We start from the raw sequence: 22,037 nt of genomic DNA on the forward strand, positions 1-22,037 counted from the left end.
AATATTTCACAGTAAGAAGTGTGTGAGTGTGCACTGTGTACAGTAGTGAGTCTGACACACTGGAGGAGTGTCTGAGCTGCAGCTGAGTTAATTGTGCAAGCACATACCATCTGGGCAATAAAAGGCACGGCCCAAGTATGGCTATTTATCCATTCTCTACTACCCAGGCCAGAGGCCAGGAAATCTTGGCCAAATGGCCATATTTCTCTTTTTCCACCTGGAAAATAAAACAGGATAATTGACACAAAAAGAGGACAGGACAATGCAGATCCAGGGTAGCTCTAGAACAAATGTGTGTGGTCATTTCTTTCCCTGATAGGTCTTAAAATTTTAACACGTACCTCCTTTGCTTCCCACTCTGAAGCAGTGTCACTCCTTTCTTGTAAAGGATAGAACTAAGTCACAGAATTACAGCTTTCATTTTCTGTCCTCTTTACTTCTGAGTCTGTGTGATGGTGGGGAGAAATAAAGGCCATGTTTGCAGGATGCACCAATTTAAAACATAATTGTAGTACTAATCTCTTCATAGGCTTTGTTGCCAGGCATCTTCTGAGGGTAGCTGGTCCTCAGGGCTGGTAGGAATGAGCACTGCAGAGCAGAATGATTTCCAGGTCCCCGAGCAGACACAATGTCTTATGTGTACAGTACATCCCGACCCCTCTAGGACTTTTGACACAGCTTTCTCCCATAGGGTCAGTACTCTGTCTGAAAGGCAAAGAAGGCCTTATCATAAAGATGATAAGTGTTTTCTAACTTCTCCTCTTCTCTTCTCTTCTCTTCTCTTCTCTTCTCTTCTCTTCTCTTCTCTTCTCTTCTCTTCTCTTCTCTTCTCTTCTCTTCTCTTCTCTTCTCTTCTCTTCTCTTCTCTTCTCTTCTCTTCTCTTCTCTTCTCTTCTCTTCTCTTCTCTTCTCTTCTCTTCTCTTCTCTTCTCTTCTCTTCTCTTCTCTTCTCTTCTCTTCTCTTCTCTTCTCTTCTCTCTTTTTTCACTTGGTTTTTGTTTACAGTCTAGTTTTTAGAAGCGTCTGTGATTAATTGTGAACCATTAGCATTGTCCTGTCCCAGAAGAACTGAAGAAATAAAACAGGAGTAAAAAGTGAAAGCAAGAAAGTTTTCTTTGAGTTCTGTAAAATGCTTTGGGCTTGTCTATGCATGGGGTTTTGTGCTGATCTAACAAAACCAATTTGGGGTTGCATCAATTTAATTAAATCACTGTGAAAGCTGTGTAATCTAATCCTTTATTTTGGTTAACACCTATGCAACTGAAACATCTGAGCAACAGCTACATAAAGAGCTCAAAGGCATAAAAACTATTCAAGCTCCAGCCCACCACTCTCAGTTTCAATTAGAGGCTGAGAAAGAATACACCTCATGTCCCTGTACTTCACTGTAAAGCAGGGAGAAACAACAAAAAAAAGTAGCAGATATTCCTAAATTAAAGAAACTTGTGCCTGGTAGGGATAGGCTAACCCAAACTCAATCACTTTCAGGTCTTCTTTCTCCTTCATAAAACTAGCAGTAAAGGCCAAAAGCATTTTTTTATATTGCAAGTCACCTTTATGAACAGAGGGAAAGAGTCTCCTTGACAATACTGTACGAGTCCCTTGAGGCTTTTCTAACACTTCATTTTAGTCATCTGGAACAACTTATTGATACACAGTCATCCCTTTCAGAAATTTCCAGAGAAATTAACCCACTATTACTCACACTGTAAATCCCTAAGGAGCAGTCTGGTTGCTGCCTTGTGTACAGTGACTCCTGCCATGCATGACAGAGCCAGATTCATAGAGACCATCGGGTCTTTCTGAATAATCAGCAAAAACGGATCACTTTCTGGCTCTGCCAGTTGGCAGCTGACAATGTCTCTAATGGTTAAGTTGGCCACTCCTCCCCCTGCCATTTGCCTCTGTGGATCCTGGAAGGGGAACCTACGGGTACATGGGAGGCTTTAAATTAGCTGAGGCAGGGGGTTATCTGATTGCAGCAGAAATAGGCTGGAAATTAGCATGGTTAACTCACTAAAAGTCAACAAGCAATGTCTTCTGTTGGACTGCTGTGTAAGTGAGGAGGGGGCCCGGGAGTCTGTCCCTCTTACGCTCTTAAGTACTGATTAATCCTCTTTGTTGTCCTCTGAGAATAAAAGTGGGGCTGGAATTACAGATTCTGGGACTGGCTCCAGGCAGGATATATTCTGCACTTCTCTGCAGTTATGTAGCTGTTGCCTTGTTCACACAGGCCCCAGCAGGGCTCCCTGGAGGCACTCTGACCACCTCTTCTCGATGAAAGCTGATTATTGCTGTGGTTGTGGGCATCCTTCCTCAGCTTGCCACTGCTTTCTGCTGCAACAGCTTTGGCTCAACAAAGCCAGCAGCCTGAGATAGCTTTGCATGACATTCACTAAAAGAACAGTTGGTCAGCTGGCTGGGCTGTGGCTGAATATCCTCTTCCTGGACCGGCTGTGGGAGCTGGAGGGGATATTTCCCACAGCTGCTTGTTGCTACCCCCTTACCACCATTTTCTCATGTCTTCCACAGGGAATCAGGACAGGCCTCTGGGACTACCAAGTGCTCCTGATGCTCTGCCAACTAAAAACAGTGGCACCAGCTATAATCACAATGAACTCCTTTACAACAGGCAGTGCCCTCCCCCCCCCTCCCCCCCCCCCCCCCCCCCCCTTTTTCCCCATTATGTCCAAATCTTTTATTTGGTCACACCTGTGATATCCTCTTAGGTATGATGGAGTTATTAAGGGATAAGTGTAGGCAGAACTCACCTCTGTTCTTGCTATTTAGTTCCGATATGCATCCATTAAGAGACAGGCTTGTGCAGCTTCCTGACCCAAATATCTTCTTCTGGTCCTATTTTCATTGTTGTTGTGAGATGTGACATATGTATCAAAGTACCCTTGTTTTCACCAGAATCTTTACATTTTTTCTTTTGCCAAATAAAAGACTCTTCAGTGTATTACACCAAGAAAGCTTCAGCAGCTTTAATTGCTTGCATATTGCAAGCACAAGCACTTTTTGTTTGCTGGTGAACACATGCACCTCCCTTACAGCCTTGCACACATACATGTAAGCAGGCACACATGGAGGCCTACACTGCCCCTTCCAATGGAAAGAAATAATCTCTGTTCATAGAAGCTTCCTGTGTTTACAGAACAGGCATCTTTAGGCTCAGTTATTACAATGCTCCATTATTTCTTTTGTTGCAGAATGGTAGGGTTGGCAGAGACTTAGGTAAGCCTCATTAAGCAACTCTTGCAGTATGTGTAATCATTGTGATGGAAGTTACAGGAGTATTTATTATATTCTTACATGAATCAATTAAATATTAGACTTAAGATGACTCATCAGGATTCTGCAGCATTCACTTCCCATCTGTCTGACCTCTGTTCCCTACAGAGGCATGCTGGGTCTTCTTCCCACAACAATCTGAACCCAGTATATAGTTGACAAGAACTCAGTATGACTTATATTCATCACAGAATGAGAGCATGCCTTAGGCTGCAAGGTTTGCTACTCTGCTTTCAAAAACATACTCACAAATCATCTCTGCAAACAGCTCAGAATATCAGCTTGGGAAGTACCGGTGTTAGCTATTCATTGACACAGCTACTGAAAGGTTACATGTCTTCACGACTCATTGGCTTTATCTACTTGAAGAAGAATATTTCATATTTCATATTTCATTGATATCCTGCACATCAGTGGAACATCTCATACAATAACTTGCACAAACACTCCTAACTATGTAAAGTTGTCATCTCTGTTCATCTCCGGGTGAACCATGTTGCATTCTCTGTCACAACTGCAGATGCAGTAGCAGAGGCAGCGCTGCCAGCTCATTATGAACAGACAACATCCCTCACCCCATTGACCATCAAGGAAAATATTATTCAGCAGCCTACACAAATGGTATGGCACACACTATTTTCACAGCAGTCAATTGCAGGAGCATTAATTCACTTCCTTTTCCTTCCCTGTCTGGAACATGAAAAGTGGTGATCCACTGGGAATAAAAATAAAGCCAGATTCATCTGAGCACAGTCAAATCACAACACAGAGTGTTGGGGCTTGAAGAACCAGCAGAAATGGGTAGCTGACTGCAGCTGCACAGTATAGCAGGTTCATGGCAGGAAGGTCTAAAGAGAATCCATGTTCTGCAAGTGTAACAATTGATTCCCTAAACTGCACTGTGATTCAAAGAAGTTTGGGTGAGTATCCTAATATTTCTTATTGAAAGGGGGACAAATTTTCCAAGAACTTCTATGAGTTTTTCCAGTTCCAGCAGTTTTAAGGTATAAAAAAAAATAAAGTCAATGTAACATGCCACCAAAATGTGAATCACAGGAAAAAAAAAATGCATGAGAACATTTTATACCACCAGAGCACAGATAATAATTGATCACTCATTGATAACCAGCACAGATAATAATTGCTAGCTCATTGATAATCCACAATCCTATGTTCAGTAAAGCCACTTGTTTTATAAATTATGTAAAGATTGATAGATAATAACCTGCCTCTAATATAGAAAAACAAAACAAAACAACCAAAAAAAAAAAAAAAAACAAAAAACAACTTTTAAATAAAAAGGACTGTTAAGTGATACCTACAAACCCATTGTAATTCTCTATCATAATTTTGAGGGTGCACGAGCACAGCATTTTTATATCATCACCTCACATTCTGTCACTCACACCATCTGCACAGTAGTAACATGGAATACATCACAGACCTATGTTCCCCTTCAGGAGAAACTCAGAATTCTCTGACTCCATGCAACTAATAGAAAAGTCTCACATTTGACAACAATACGTGCTAAAAATAAAATAATGATTTAGAAAAAGGGTTTAGAAAAAGGGTTTTTCAGCTGCATGAGTTCCCTCATCTGGCTCATGGCACAGGCTCCACATGCAGTTGATCTAACATAAACGAGGGATTAGCAAGGAGATGGAAAAGAAGCCAGTGATAGAGATACGGGAGCTGTTTATACTAGCACTGCTGCTGGGAAAACGTATGTGCAACCACAGAGTCAGTTTGTTTTATTTGTATATGAACTTCAGTTCTGGAACTGAAGTGGCTACAAACCACACAATGGCCATCTCTCATCTTGTGTTAACATGAGTATCACACCAGTATTTATTTCACAGACAACAGTTCAAGCTTCTGATAGACAACACTTTGGGCAGTGCACACAATCTGAAGGAGAAAGCAAGGTGACACGAACGTCTTACACTTCCTTCTACACTGACTGTTGCATGAGAAAGGTAACAATAATGCAACATATAGACTGAACATTTCCTGGCTCCTTGAGAAAGAAACACTCTGAAAACATGTACAATATTCTCACTGATATGTGTTGTAGCTATCAACCAAGGAGAAACTGCCTCCATGCTGTGTTATCAATATGTTGTCTGTATGGCTGTGTAGCAGATTGTTGCTGCTTCCTTATTGCTGCTACTGCAGATTTCATCATCGCTTTCATGTGTATGATTAAAAATGTGTTATATTGGGGATGAAAATTAATCATTACATTTGAATTGCAGTCAGAGAACCCTTCCAAGTTTACAGTCACCCAAAAGTTCATTCTACCAGGTATTTATTTCGTTTCTGGTTGAATCTGTCTTTCACTGTCATCAATGAAAGCTTTCAGAAAAAAATGGAAAGTATGCTGGGCCACTTGGAACTGAAGCACTGTGAAGACATTATGAATGACAGTGTTTTGGCAGACATGAAGCCAAGACTACTTTTCCCAACGGAAGCGAACACTGAACAGTGAACACATGCACTTTGCCTGGCCTCCCCATGTATAAGTCAACAACTTCCTACGATGATTCACTAAGACTTACATCATCATCACTTGTTATTTATACTGAGAGCTCTTCAGAGAAAGAATTATCTCTTACTGTATATGTGCACAGCATCTGCTCTGGCTACCGCCTCAGAACATGAAATTGCATTAATTCGTAGTCAATATACCTTTCCTATAGAGTGTTCCTGTTCTTAAGTGGAAAAACAAACAAACGAAAAACAAAGGATAACAGCCACATGAATTCGATCTACAGCTCTTGAGAAACCTATGAAAATACTTCAAATGCTTCTTCAGCGCACTATAATTTCCATGCACAATTGCATATCAACAGGCCAGGAACTGCCTAATGCTGAAGTAGTGCCCAGCTGAGCACCACTGGTGAGGCTAGCCAAAATCGTTCAGAAATCTGCTAGCAATTAGTGCTCTCACCTTGGAAGTCTGGTCTAATAACAAAAATGTCTCCTTCCCCTTCCCAGGGAGAACATTCCCTGTGTAACTCACAACTTGAAAACAAGCCTCTCTGACCAGTCAGTTCTTTGAAGCAGGCCAGAAAGCCACAGATGTCACCACCCTACAGAACCATACAGAGCAGGTTATTTCCAGCTGAGCTCACATGGGTCTAAGTGAATGCTTCCAGAATGCCCTACATCAGTTTGATGTTCCAGCTGACGGTACAGAAACTCCAGCAGACACTTTTTGCTCCTCACCAAGCAGAGAGTATAAACAGAGCATTCTCCCTATCCTCTGGTATAAGAAAAGAAGTTGGAAATGGTTGATGAAAAATTTCCTAGCAACTCAGCAGGATCTAATCTTTCCTTTCACAATTCCACAAGGCTCTGAAGGGCCCTTCAAAATTTGCTACAGCTTCAGAGATAAGTGCCGAGGGAGCGAAATGCTGCAGTTCTGCGTAGCAGAAGGACAGGCTTAGAACAGCACTGAAGTGAAACAGTGTGGACATACTGCATCATTAGCGCTCACACACACATTTTCCTGATCAGTCAATTCCACCAAGTACAGAAATCAAGTGGATCATTAATTCTTCACAGTAGAATTAGAGGTCACCTGCATTTTAAAGTGCCATTTTAGTGAGAAATGTCTAACAGAAGAGCAAAATAAACAGCATATTAGCGGGTGCATTAGATCCACCAATTTAGTCAACCGCTGAAGCATTTTCCCATCCTTTTGTGCTATATGTAGGCAAGAGTTGCAAGCATAAACACTGAGATAGGGAGATATTGTAGATAAACTATAACTTACAGGGACTGCATTTAGAGAGTAATATCATACAATAAATACAGCCTAATGCATATTAGCACTGGCAACAGAAATTTACAACTGTGGAAAATGTTCTAATTCTACAAATGTATGACATTTCTATACTGTAGAATAGACTATGCTACCCTTTACCATTTTATATGTTCACATTTTTTCTATTAAGATAGTCTTGTACAATTTTCCTACTACATCAAGTTATATAAATAAGGGTTCTGATGTCCCACCTGGTTCACAAAAGAGACACATGATACCAAAGGGAATCAGAATTTCCTTATACATCTCAATGGGGCGTTAACTTGCCTAAGAGAAAAAAAAAAGAAGGAAGGAAGGAAGGAAGGAAGGAAGGAAGGAAGGAAGGAAGGAAGGAAGGAAGGAAGGAAGGAAGGAAGGAAGGAAGGAAGGAAGGAAGGAAGGAAGGAAGGAAGGAAGGAAGGAAGGAAGGAAGGAAAGAAGGAAAAGAGAATAAGGAAAAAAAGAAAGAAAGAAGTGTTGAACAATGGAAATATGCCCTTCTTTCTGCCCATGTCACACAAGGAGCTTTTCTCTTCATGCTAGTCTTATAATTATCCTGCACAGTAGAATTTCATGATTTGAGCATTTCCAAGAGTTAATCTCTGCCAATTTTACCCATGTTAAGTATTCCCACTGAGTACTGTTCATAAAGCTGAAAAAATACTAGACTTGTTCTAAAAAAAACACTACTTCCAGGGATGGCCACTGAGATTAGTACTAACTGAAAGTTTTCCAGCAAAGTTTCTCATGTTAAAAGTAAAAGTCATGGCAAAACAACATTTGTAATTGCAAAAAGCACATGCAGCACTGCACTTCTTAGTATCAGGTGATTTGATCTTGGATGAGAAGCTGACATGCAGAATTCCCATAATCTGTACAGAACATGTAGAATGAATTTATGGAAAGAGAATACAGTGAAAGTTAAGATGCATGGTAGAAATAAATGCAGTTATTGCAATAGAAGATGGCATATATAACTCATGTGAAACATCAGCAGTGCAGTTGACACAGCCTACATTTTGATTAGGTATAGTCAAAGGCTTAAGATAAATATCTGTTCTTACTTGTAGCATTTCAAGGACTATCCAAAAATGGCAGATTGCTGCTACAAAAAGCAGAGCAAACACTCATCCGTTTTTAAACTTGAGGTACTTAAGCTAGTCTCATGATCTTTTACTGGTATAAATGTTCACAAGAACAAAGTTCTTGAGTTTCAAAGTGTTGAGCCCAGTTGAACTCCTAACCTCAGGAGTTGAATCTTAAACTCACATACAAGAATTATTACTGAAATACTTCCATGCTTAGGAAACTGGAGAATGGAAACAATAGTGTGGGACTTATTTAATCAACCTGTACTCAGATATGAAAAAATTCCCTGGAGGACTGTTTGCACTCCAGCCTCACAAAGACATTGACACTAATATTCATCAAATACTCTGGAATAATGGGAACAAGCAGTGAAATCACAGTCTATTCACTGACAGCCATCAAGCAGATAGAAAGGCTAAATTTCTTGTCATTGTTGGTGAGTGACAAGAAAGCACATTTGGATAGCAGGAAAAAGTGTCCCGTGATGCAATTGATCATGAACGTTCAAGGCAAAAAGACATAGTTAAGGATTAGAGAAGAAAAAGAAGCTGTCAGAGCCCCAACTTCAGCACCACTGCTTGCATCATGTTGGTATGACATTTATAGTAATGACCAAAAGTAAGTGTAGCATGACCTTTACTCATCAGCCAAGAGTAGAATAATAAATACTGTTAAGGACAGCAGAGATATAACTCAATTATGTCCAGATCAAAAGTAAGATACTCATAATATGAAAGGTCATTTATTTCAAAGGAAGAGGTCTGAATATCTTTATTTCTATTGTTTTCCATCCTTAACAAATATTCTGAAATTGAAACATTGCCATTTTACTATAAAACTGTGACATTTCTATTGGATAAAGCAGGAAGGCAATTCAGACATAAATAATTTTATTTTATGCAGCGGGCCTTTATATTGTTTGTCTATGGTTGATTGTATTATCAGTGCAGATATTATAAAACACTGCATAAATGCAAAGGTGTATTATTAATCCTCATCCAGTCTTAAGGCATGTGTTGTCTTTACTTTTATAACCACTTTTTTCTGACGGTACCTTAAGAGCCTACATATTCCAATGGCTCTGCAACCACTGGAAATTTGTATCACTGGAAAAAGCAAACAGTTTACAGTCCTATGATTTCATTAGAGTTGTAACAGTGTCAAACCAGAAGGAAAAAATGGTGAATGAGCTTCTGCATTTTACTTAGGAGAATTTTAAACAGTTGCTCTAATTCCCTGCTGGTAACTCTAAGGTAGAGTTCAGAGGATGCGTGAGACAAGCAGACAGTCAAATTATGCTAAAGGCCCTCTTTTGTTGCATTAATATTCTTGTAATTATGGATACATTCCTTCCAAACTCCCATACATATGCAGCGTACCAGCCTGAATCTTCATTCAGTTCCTCCAGAAATGTCTGCAGTTTCCCTCAACAGAATGACTGGAGTGCCAAACACAACTTTTTCACTGTTCATGGTTTATGATTTATTCTTTCACCCCCAGCATTACCTCCAAAAGATGCCTTAGGTTAATAAGCGAACCATGTAACTATACTAAAGATTTCTAAAAGAAATAGCAGGAAACAACTGTCACCATGGTATCAAAGTATACCTTCTTTTTCTTGAAAAGAAGCATTAATAAGATTATACAGCAGAGGTGGGAGGGGTAGAGTTTCCAACAGCAAAAATGCATTGTATAACACCTTGAACTAAAATGAAGGAAATTTTTTTTGAGAACTCAAGACTTAAAGAAACTTCTAAAAGCCTATTTCCACTTGCATTCACATTTTGTCCACAGTATCTTAAACATATCTACTGAAAAGAAAACAATTGAACAGTTAGTACAAGCTATTCAGATGTGACCTGCAGTAAAATGTAAGGAGCTTGATTTGTGCAGTCATATATTTCACCTGTCCTCAGTCTCCAGGCTTTCTTTTGGGACTTAAATGAGTTTATCCTGCTGTGTGTTAGCCATAAAAAGGTATACTTTGCTTTTAAGATGGATACTCATTTGGTCAGGTAGTCTAAATCCTGCCTTCAGTCTCTTGTTGAACAAAGGGCTCTGAACAACTTAGCCTAATGTGGAACACTTGATAACTTTCTCAGAAGAAATACCAAAACCATGAGGGATAAATCCAGTATTGCATTTTTTATTAACAGATACTACTAAAAACAAGCCTCTTACAGTAAAGATTCCCTAGTTGTAAGACATTTAAAGCTTGAAAGTGCATTTAGATTCATACACTCCAATTTTTCTGTCTTTAGCCTATAGAGAATATCATCCTATATAAGAGAAGTGAATATAAAAGTATTTTTTTGTTTTGTTTTTACTGGTGTCGTGTACTACCATGGTATGTCAGGCAGAAATCCTATATAGAAAGGAAGGCAGGGACTCCTACCACATTAGGTCCTTAAATAAAGTGGAAAAATTACGAAAATAGACAGAAGTGGATAATTCTGTAATATTATCTATTCAGCATATTCAGTCTTGCAGAACGTACAGATCAGCTGCAGATGGACTGCAAGTTTCAATGATCCTGGTTTGTGTTTTTTTTTTTTTTTACTCTATGAATTCATGAACTGAGAGCATTCTGGTATCTGATTCTTGGAACTGATTTTGCTCTGTGACTTCTCACATGACTTTTTCATGTGGTTTGATAAAACAAGCACAGACTTTATAATTAGTTAGGGAAAAGTGAGGCTTTTATATGTTAACATGGTGAAGTAACTAAAAAAATGGAGAGCAGAGCATATCTCAGAATATGGGAACAGAAAGAGCTCTCTCATAAAAGTATTTGTAATGTTCGTAGTGGAAAATTGACTTCATCACCTTTGAAATTGCTACTGAAGAAGTAAATATTTGTGGGGAGAACTGATTTCAAAAAAGGAAAAAAATCAGACCTTCAAAATTTCTATTTTAATTTTCATGTATGACTAGAACAGATTTATCACAAAAAGTAAAAAAGAATACTAGTAGAGTTCTGAATAACCAGAGATGACACTCTCAGGTCAGTCAAAGCTCTTTTTTCATGTTTCACTTCTGGTCAGTAACACGTGATAGGTACCAATTTATCTCAATCCCATCCCTTAGGACAAGGTGAGGTTGATGTTTGAGATACCTATCTATGGAGGGAGCTTAAATGAGTAGGTCAGACTAGATGCCTAGCTTTTCAACTACTAAAAGCAGAGAAAATGCAGTTCACATTAAGAATGTTTTAGCTGTTCTGGTAGTGAAAATTATCTCCCATTCAGCCATTCAGAGAATGTTTTCAGTGCTAAGAGATAATCCGTGTGCTTAAAAGAGAAAAGTAATGTAGCTCTGATGATCTATTAAAGGCAATTTAGAGATGCGATACATGGAATGATCACAGTCTTTTAGGTCTTTCTCTCCTCATTCATATATTTTTAACCAAACTATTTTACTAACATTTGAGATGGATATACAACAGCCTGAATCAAGCTAAGTGTTCTTACATACCTATGTCTCACCTTGGCAACTCAGCTCTCTAAAACTATTCATACCTTTAATTTTTGCATCAGACCTGTATATGGCACAAGACTGTGTGATGTAACCTTTTATGTTTGCCTTCTTCCAGAATATTTTCTTCTGCGTCGGTCCTCTGGAAGAGCTGCTGGTGTTTTGAAGATCTTTGTAAATACAGTTTCTACAAACAGTTGATTTTAAACATGATTCTGTTGTTCTAATAATAAATGAATCATTAGTGCAAAAGGGACAATTTTGAAAGTTCTTACCAGTATCATTGGTGTAATATTTAGCATTTGAAGTGCCTGACCATCAATGCAGCTTAATAGCTGTCTTCACAGGCTTCTTATTTCAATGGTTCTTTACATCATGGAAAGATGGTAAAGCTTCCACACTTGCCAACTAATTTTTCAAGTGAACTACATATCATTTCAAAGCAAAGTACTTGATCACCTACAGAGGAGCCACTTGCTTTTAGTGCAATGAATTGCAGTGTTTTCCTTTGAACCTACAGGAAATGAGGTCTGTGGTATTGAACTCCTATTGGACTTTTCACTTCAACAGGCAACAGAGCTGTCATGACTTCAAGATTTGACATTAGTCCCCAGTCAGTGGAAATACAGTCCTTCCATGAAGCAAAGGCCTCCCTCTAACTATCCTCAGATTACAAACTAGCTCCCTTTCCAGATCACCCAGACAACTGCATGGGAGAGTAATGGAACCAGCTGGTATACTAAAAGTTTTATCAGACAACCTGTTAAATGACTTTACATCAGGACTATCCAAATGACAGAGACACAGTGAGCAAGCATCTGAAATATATTCTGTTTAAAAATATTCATGAGGAAAAAAATGTCTTTACAATCCAAACAGTAAAATAGATAAAACTTATTCCCACCAACTAGAAAAAGCACAGATTCAGTAAATTTTGCTTAAATCTTAGCAAGGTCCCAGGGACTTGATATCTCCAGTATTTTCAATATTCCTCTGATTGCTTGTGAAGCAGGTGCACAGTAATTCCTCTAAATTCCCAGCTACACAGTGCTGGCACTAGCTCCCTGGGCTTTACAAAAAAGCATGCAGTGGATCCTGTGTGGGGACAGGGAACTGAGCAGCCTTATTCTAAAAGAACAACAATTCGAGGATCCAGGAGAAAGGGTCTTCAGGGAAATTTTTCATGATAAGCTGCCAAATGTCTGGTTTGCAAGATGACAGACTTCCACTGTCTTCTGAATTCTGACCTTCACTTTAGGTAGTGCATCTCTTTCTAAACATCCTGTTTTTATCTCATGTGGAATTATGTCAGTCTCTGTGCATCTCCTGTGGCTGAAGCATGTGCTCTTGTAAACTCAACCTTGATAATCAGCACTGGTCAAGGTTTCTAGGTGTGTATATCAGATTCTGTTTTATAAGATTACCCCTGCAACACTTTGAACATTTTCCCTTTCTGCAGATAAAAAATCATTTTGTCTTCTAGGTATTTATTGTGAATCCAAGGCAACTACACCAATTTTCTAAGATAGCCAAGAACCTCTCATTGATTCAAGTGTCTGCCAATTATATGACGCTATTCGCACAAACTAGGAAGCTTAACTCTCAAAGAGCCTAAAACAAACACAAAACAAAACAAAAAAAAATAAAAGAAACACCACGACCACCACCAAGAATAAAGTTTTGTGAGCTAGATCCAGCTTGTAAGAATAATTCTAATCTAGCAATTTGCTGCCTGCTTTCTATTTATCTTTGGCCCTTCAGACACAGTTTGGGAGTGAGATAAAGGTTAGATGTTATGGGTGTGTCAGTTGCTAACCTCTTCTTTCAAGTGACAGTTCTTCTGAGACTGAAGTGATTAGAGCATACTTGTCATGTAAGCTTTTTCATGTCACATGATTTGCATGACCGGTGAGAAAAGCACAAATGAGTGTTGGAAAAATGATTAGGGACTACTTGTATGACCAGTCAAGGAATGGTTAAGGACCAGACCCCACAGGGACATCTCTGTTTTGGGAACATCACAGACACACTTGCAGATGCATGACAGAGCAGGCTTTGAGGATGCAATCCTCATAAGATGGAATAAAGTGTTTTCCAGAAGCACAGTTGAACAACATTACTCATCCAGTGTTACACACTGGGCTTCATCATGGCTAGTTAAAGACAGTGATGAAGGAGAATAGCAGCTCTATGGCCTTCTCTGTTCTACAAGCCTTCAGAATGAATCAATTGCTCAGTTGTCTATCAGTTCTTATGAGACTGCAAGATGCTTTATATACACCTTTTAGAATCATTTTATCCTTATCTACAATCCTGATCATCTGATTTAGCCATTTTTTTTTCATAACGGTCCCTTTTGAAATTAATTTATTATAAAATCATTGAAAAAATTTGTTTGCTTGTTTTTCCTTTTTAAAACCTTAAACCCTATTCTTGCCTTTTTTCTAGTTCCCTGCTAGAAGATGAATATTCAATCTTTTTTTTTTTTTTTTTTGGCCAGACCATTCTGCACTGTTTTTCACCTCTTCTTTCTTTTAAAAATTATCTTAATCTGTTCACAAGTACTATTAAAATGAATTTTCCTAGTACTGATGATAAATTATATCTACATAATTATTTGTATTGGCAAGACATTCTTTCCTCATGAATACTTTAAATGCAATGCATTCCAGATGCATGTTCCACTTCCTTCTACCACCTTAATGTTATGCATTCCTCTACCTTTTGCATTTTTATTTGCCTCAGTATTTGTTCTGCTTCTTCTGTTGATGAAGATTCAGTTCTGGGATCCATTGTCCTGAAAGCCTATCCAAGCTGTCCCATCCCCACAACACACCCAGAATGAATTCATCATCTGCTACAGGAAATAAATGTTTTCAAAACATCCTTCTCTGCATGCAGCACTTACAGGATTCATCAGGTTAGTCAGACACCAGTAGCATTGGCTTAGTTTCTTTTCCCTTACTATTTAACCACCATGTAAATTGTTTTTCTAGCTTATTTGAGGTCTTCTTTAGTGGCTGAGCTTCCTTCTCTACAAATCTTTGCTTGTACTATCTTTGTGATATCTTCACTGCTTTGATCATATTCTTGCTTTGCCAGCAGACTTGGCCTGTTTATGCTTTTCTTGTAACATCCTATTTTGTTGCTTGTCCAGCTTGTCTTTGTTTGTTTATGACTTCCAATAACTTCCTCTGAAGTATTTGGTATCACTTTCTCAAATACATACAAGCTATGTATTCCCATTTTCTTCCCATACAAGCTATAGTGAGATTTCTTCATCATCCCAAAGTAATGGCCTGAAATGCACTCTCAGCTTTACCTTGCCTGTCTCTTTTGCCAAGATATCTTTGCACTTACAAAGGATCAGAGAGACAGCAGCACCCAATCACCTTTCTGGGCTATATCGTACTCTTTCCCAAAACATAACATAACATAACATAACATAACATAACATAACATAACATAACATAACATAACATAACATAACATAACATAACTATAACTATAACTATAACTATAACTATAACTATAACTATAACTATAACTATAACTGTTTGTGCTCACAACCACAACCTCTACTTCTATAGACAATAGCATCCTGCCATGACTGTTTGTATTTTTGACTAAAAAGAATGTGTTTAATGTGGGTTTTATTCTGACCGTTTAGTGAACGTCATATGACTTCATGCATCCATACATGTATGTATGTGAGGGAGCCAAATAGACATTACGCATGATTTTCATGACTTAGCTCTTCATCAACTTTTTATTTTTGACTTCTACTTTCATATTCATCATCAGATTCTGGAACCTTGACTACAGTGTGGTTTCATGGATTCTTCTCTGCCTCTTTTGCTGCTTTGCTTGGTGTTTGCAACAGCACATCAATATTTACATACAGTTCAGTGTACCAGTGGTAAATATTCTATGCCAATCATCCTAAATAACAGTTTTTGGTGGCTCACTGAAGAAGCTGCAGTGTTGTCTACTGCTATAACAAAGCTACTGACATGCTTTGCTTTCCCACTTGTACATCTGAATTGGGAAAGTGTAATTTCTTACTATCACCTCTTCCATGTGCTGTTCTGAGAACTCCTGAATTCTCTAAATTTCTTTACATATTGATATGATATTATAATATAAAGTAATGTGAAACAACTGGATGCAAACATTTTCAACTATTTTAAGCCAAACGTTATGACCCTCTTGAATGACTTTTTGTTCTAAATTTCATTTTGCAAACACTGTTCTGTTTCTACTCTGATTCACACCAGACCAAATCAGGAAATGTCAAAATCTCCAAAGAGAAAAGAAACAGAGCTTTGACCAGGTCTAGTAAATCATTGACATAGATCAAAGTATGTCCTCACACTTCAAAAATTTATATGCAAGATATACTTTGATGAGATAGTGAAACTGGGACAGTGGTGCTGACTCACTGTGATTCTAAGGTCTATGGTCAAGAAACTGTTGATGTATGCAACTTTCTGCAGTTCCAGTCTGGTCACAGCAGGCCCAGTACTGCCAGATTTATTACAAAAAAAAGTACCACGGATTCGCAAGGGCATACACTGAAGTGAGCACCTGAAGGAGAATGAAGACATAAAGAATCTTTACCTTTAGAGGAGCAACCATGAGATCTCTCTAAGAAGATAATTCTACTACTTACTATATTTTTTCCTTTCTTTTTTAGAAGAGACAACGAGGATATATTCCTATCATCCAATGAAGTGCCAACTGAACCTCACAAACGAGGCTTGCAGCAGAAGCACTGCTTTACTGTGTTGAGAGATATTTGCTTGTGTCTAGACTAAGCAGTAGAAGTGTGTTATAGCATGTGTTGTAGCCCTGATCTCCTTGTTTTCCACAGTGAAAACTTGGCTGGAGTATAGTATGGCTCCTTTCTGCTCTGTTACAGTCACATTCCCTTCCCGTTGCCATTGGAAATCAATGGCTGGAAGGTGTGGTGTCTGAATAGACACACAGTACTCTAGAGTGAGGCTGGGGTGCAGCCAGTGTACGTACCTGGATTTGAGATTTATGATGTGCTCCAGCTCAGACTCTTCTGAAAAAGGGAAATAGCTAGAACATTTTTGTCATCCTGAAAATGTGGAAAGACTCCTACATTGGTTCCATATGTGTCTCTCAGCACTCCCTTGAGGGCAGTGGCAGCTCTGAGCTATTTGTGCAAGGTGCCATCAACCAAGTGGGGCTCTTTGGAAAATATAATATTGAGCAGTCTGGAGCAAGAATGAGAGACAGCAAGGAACATTTGAAGAGTTTTCACTTACTTAAACAGCAGAGAGAAGGGAGTTATATGTGAACCTGCAGAAGTTTGTATTCAATCTAAGGATTTGATTCTCCTATCACCTCTGTGAAAGTGTAAAGAAACCCCTAAGAAGCCGAGAGTGTATAAACAGAGTAAGATGAAAAACAGAGCAGGTGGTATTCTCTAGTTCGAGGGTCCTGATAATCGAATCCACAGTATTACAGCATGGCAACTCCATTCAATTCAGTAGATCAGCATGAATGAAGCAGCAGAGAACCAGACCTAGTAAGCAGTGGCACTAAAAACCTTCAAGACCAAAATGTGTTCTCATTGACAACAGTGAAAATCAAGCAGAATTGCATGGATTTCAGAGCAGAACTTGGCCATAAGTCACAGACATAAGAAATAAAAAATAACGAGTCATTCTTGCATGCCAGATGCCATTCCCCATGTGAAGAAATAGCATGTGCTGGAACTGTTCTTGCTGAAAAAGGACAAAGTAGCTCCAGGTACTGAGATATAGCAACAGTTTCTCTTGATCTGATATGTTCAACAGTATTAATATCACAGAATCACAGAACTGTAGGGGTTGGAAGGGACCTCCAGAGGTCATTGGGTGCAACCCCCCTGCCAAAGCAGGTTCCCTAGAGCAGGTTGCCCAGGTAGGCGTCCAGACGGGCCTTAAATATCTCCAGAGAAGGAGACTCCACAACCTGCCTGGGCAGCCTGTTCCAGTGCTCCATCATCCTCATTGTGAAGAAGTTCTTCCTCATGTTGGTGCGGAACTTCCTGTGCTCTATCTTGTGGCCATTACCCCTTGTCCTGTCCCCGCAAACCGCTGAAAAGAGGCTGGCCAAATCCCTCTGTCTCCCACACCTCAGGTATTTATACACATTGATGAGATCCCCTCTCAGTCTTCTTCTCTCCAGGCTGAACAGACCCAGGTCTCTCAGCCTTTCCTCATAAGGAAGATGCTCCAGGCCCCGTATCATCTTTGTGGCCCTCCATTGGACTCTTTCCAGGAGATCCCTGACTTTTTTGTACCAGGAAGCCCAGAACTGGACACAGTACTCCAGGTAAGGCCTGGCCAGGGCAGAGTAGAGGGGGAGGATCACGTCCCTTGACCTGCTGGCCACGATCCTTTTAATGCACGCCAGGATCCCATTGGTCCTCTTGGCCACCAGGGCACACTGCTGGCTCATGGTCAACCTGTCATCCACCAGGACCCCCAGGTCCTTCTCCTCAGAGCTGCTCTCCAGCAGGTCATCCCCCAGCCTGTACTGATACATACAGTTGTTCCTTCCCAGGTGCAGGACTCTACACTTGCTCTTATTAAACCTCATTTGGTTTCTTCCTGCCCATCTCTCCAGCCTGTCCAGGTCTCGCTGAATGGCAGCACAGCCTTCTGGCATGTCAGTAACTCCTCCCAGCTTTGTGTCATCAGTGTACTTGCTGAGGGCAGACACTATTCTCTCATCAAGGTCGTCGATGAAGATGTTGAACAAGACTGGACCCAGCACCGACCCCTGGGGAACACCACTAGTCACAGGTCTCCAGCCAGACTCTGTGCTGCTAATCACCACCATCTGAGCTCAGCCAGTCAGCCAGTTCTCCATCCACCTTACTGTCCACTTTCTCAGCTTATCCTCCACTTTCTCAGCTTTGCTAGGAAAAATCTATGTCATGGGAGACAGTATCGAAAGCCTTGCTGCTTTATGAATATGAAGAGGAAATTAAGTTGATTTCTTCCAGGAATGGTCAAAATGTTTTAATTTAAATCCAGACAAAGCAGATGAAAAGTCTATTTTTTTTTCAAAAATCACTGAAACTTTTCAAGAATGAATCTGTTTCATGTCATTTCCATCACACATTTACATGCTACAGTTTTTATAGGCATGGCCAAAGATGCTGGAGGAAAATCACTTTAAATAAACTTGCCACAGAATCAAAGACAAAGTGCTCAAGCCAGAGCTATGAGGACTCTACTGCAGCTGGTTTTGCTGCTAGACAATTGGTGGGCAGAAATACTGCCTAAAAAATGCTCCCACTGTGACTGAAAGGAAGTTCAAGGAGTAAACCAGCCCGTTCCAAAAATGCTATTGCTCCTGGAGAGTTTCTGAACAAGTAGTTTTGCCCTAAATCATGCTCTATTTTTCAGGTCTGTAGTAACAGGTCACTGGTATGCACATCTTATCTTCAAGACAGGCCTGAAAGAATTTCTTTGGAAAAGGATGGGCCCAGCAATCCAAACCAATCAGTATTATTTACTTAGATTGGAAAATAATACCATTTAGGAACTTTTTCATGGTCTGATGCCTCTGTATTGCCTGTTCCTGTAAGTGTGTACTGAAACTAGAAGATACACCAACAGAGAGATGTGGCAACCAGCATTCTAAAACACAGGCTTGGTCTACTCGTCACGTGCAGGAGAAACAAGCACACAAAGGGTACCTTCACAGCATAGCTTGCCTGATGAAATAATATCATGCATAGCATCATGCTTGGGATGACCACAGCGATAAGTGAACTGAGAGTGGTGCAAGACCAGCACACCCAGGTAGCAGAGATACTTGCTCACTGAGAATAGGGTGGAAAGCAAGAAGCAGTGCTGGGAGAGGAAGAATGGGGCTTTGTTGGCACTGTCCTTAAAGAGGAATTCCTGTAACTGGCATTTCTGAAGAGAAAGTCCTGTTTGTTTGTTTTTTGTTTTTTTTTTTTTTGTTGTTGTTGTTGTTTTTTTTTCTTTCTTTTTTTTTTTTTTTCTTCTTTTCAACTGTATCTGTGATTTGAAACAAGACACTTCATTATTTATTAATTTTATTGTACCACCTGCACTTCTGTTTCAGTACGTGTTAGGAAAGGATCTTCCATAAAATATTTTACAACTGCCACTTGAAGTATCCCTCAGTGCACTTTTCTCCAGTGATAAACAACAATTTGTCTTCAGGTTCAGGGTAGAGGTATTATATAATATAGCTACACAAAGGAAAAAATAGCTTCCATCCTTTTTTCAGGCATCCCTCTTGTGATGTCTGTACAAACCACAGATTGAAAGCAGGTTCTGAATTCAGGCTGTTCTAACTACCACATGTAGGTGAAATTATTACAACTTAATCGATTTATCATGACAGCTAAGGGACTGGAAAAAAATACTATTTTTCTCTTGCCTTGCTGTCTGAAAATGTATATAACAAGTGAATCACAGACCACTGGGGGATGTTTTGATTTATTCAGAAGCATTGCCCAGTGTAGTCTCAGCTAATATACTCAGAGTGGAGACTCCCATTATTAAGATGATACATTTGTGCAAGCAAATGAATTCTGAAAAAGAAGAAAAAAAAAAAAGGAAAAAAAAAGCCTCATAGTTTTCACAAAATCAACTTAATCTAACCTCACAAGTATGTAAAATTTTGAAAGACTGATCCTCTGAGATTATGTTACACTATAAATAATCATCCTGAACTTTCCCTGCCTTCCATGACCTTGGCAATGAATACAATGACAGTGAGAATTCTTCCATGACAGTTTTATGTTTTAGCATCCATAAGGCAGATTGTTGTAGTTAATCACATGAGAAGCAATGGATCACACAAGCTGCAAATCTAAACTATTTGGGAAAAGCCAGAACAAGCGATATTGTTTATTTCTGTATTGGCCAACAATTTAAACAACTTAACTTGTGGCAGAAAAGGGTGAGCTGAAAGGTAGATTTTTTTTTCCCCCTAATTGTTGCATTTTTTCCTCTAAATTAGTCAATACTTCTGCTATTCTCACAACAAAATCAGTGACCCTTACACCTAAGCGTAACTGCTACTTCAAGTCAAGGCAGTACTCTTGACATCTGTGAGAGGACTCAGCTGGATCTAGATTCAAGCATTCACTTATTTTCAAGTATTAATATGTTTAGCTTACAGTAAGAGTTCATGGAGCAATTATTAACCAAAAGCTAATTCTAATTTTGACTGGTTTACCTCACAGTTCTAGTTTCTATAGCAGGAAAAACTAATATTCCTACTGGGATATGGCATGAAATGAATAAATTCAGAAAAGATACATCATTCTTCTTAATGGATCAGTACGAGCAATGGACTTTCATTTATATTTCCAACTTCTAAAAATCAAGTAACAGGACATTTTAGCAACAAGTGCCTTATTATTTAGTATCAAAGCCCATATTTACTTCCCAGGTATTTGCAAAGTTAATCTTTAACAACACTGTGACATACACATTGTCTATATTCTTAGGGAAATTTTGTTACTAGTTTTGTGGGAGAAGATGGCTAAGCAGAAAATACTCACTTGGAAGTTGAAAACTTGGACTTGATGCTTGGTTAAAATAGCTATTTTGACATCTCCTCTGCTTTGCTAGGCTCTTGAATTAGGGCTATGCACATAATCTATTAACATTTATATAATGCACTGGCAAAGAACTGGAATTTTTAAGCATATTTCTGGTGTGTGGAGCATTAGGACCTTGCTGTATACATTAATTCTGCACTGATATAAAGTTCCTTTCCACCTTATTGAAATTAACTGGAATTACACGGCCGTAAATTCTTACAGATTTTTTGTCTGTGAGTGTATTATATCTAATTGTCCCACCTTATCCTAATTATCTTTAATTTGTCTGTTTGGAGCAGTAGTTAAGAGACGCTAGAGGTGGATTCCAAAGCCCTTAAGCAAGAATTTACAGGGATATTTATATGGCTTAAGGCCCAATTACAGTTTTTGTTCAAGCATTTACACTGCATTACTACTAATGTTGTGCTTAAATTCTACCCAATACTCTTTAAAAATCCCAGTAAGAAAAGCAGTTTTATTCGACTAAGCCACTTCCTCATTGCATCTGCAGAGGCACCCTGGCAGTGACAGGCCTACACATTGGAGCAATCCATCACAAAGCCAGGAAGGGAAGGAAACTTGGTAGACAGACTTGTGCATCAAAGCCAGGAGGACAGAGATGGTGTACATGGCTACAGCCCATTGTTTTGGCCATGGTGGGGAGGGTGCCCAGGAGACCTGAGGAAAGGGGCACCACTAATGCCTGAGGCCTAGCTCCTCAAGGCTCTGCAGATCTGGCTTGTGGACCAGCTGGGCCAT

Source organism: Anas acuta, chromosome 2, assembly GCF_963932015.1.
Source record: "Anas acuta chromosome 2, bAnaAcu1.1, whole genome shotgun sequence".
Lineage (NCBI taxonomy): Eukaryota > Metazoa > Chordata > Aves > Anseriformes > Anatidae > Anas > Anas acuta.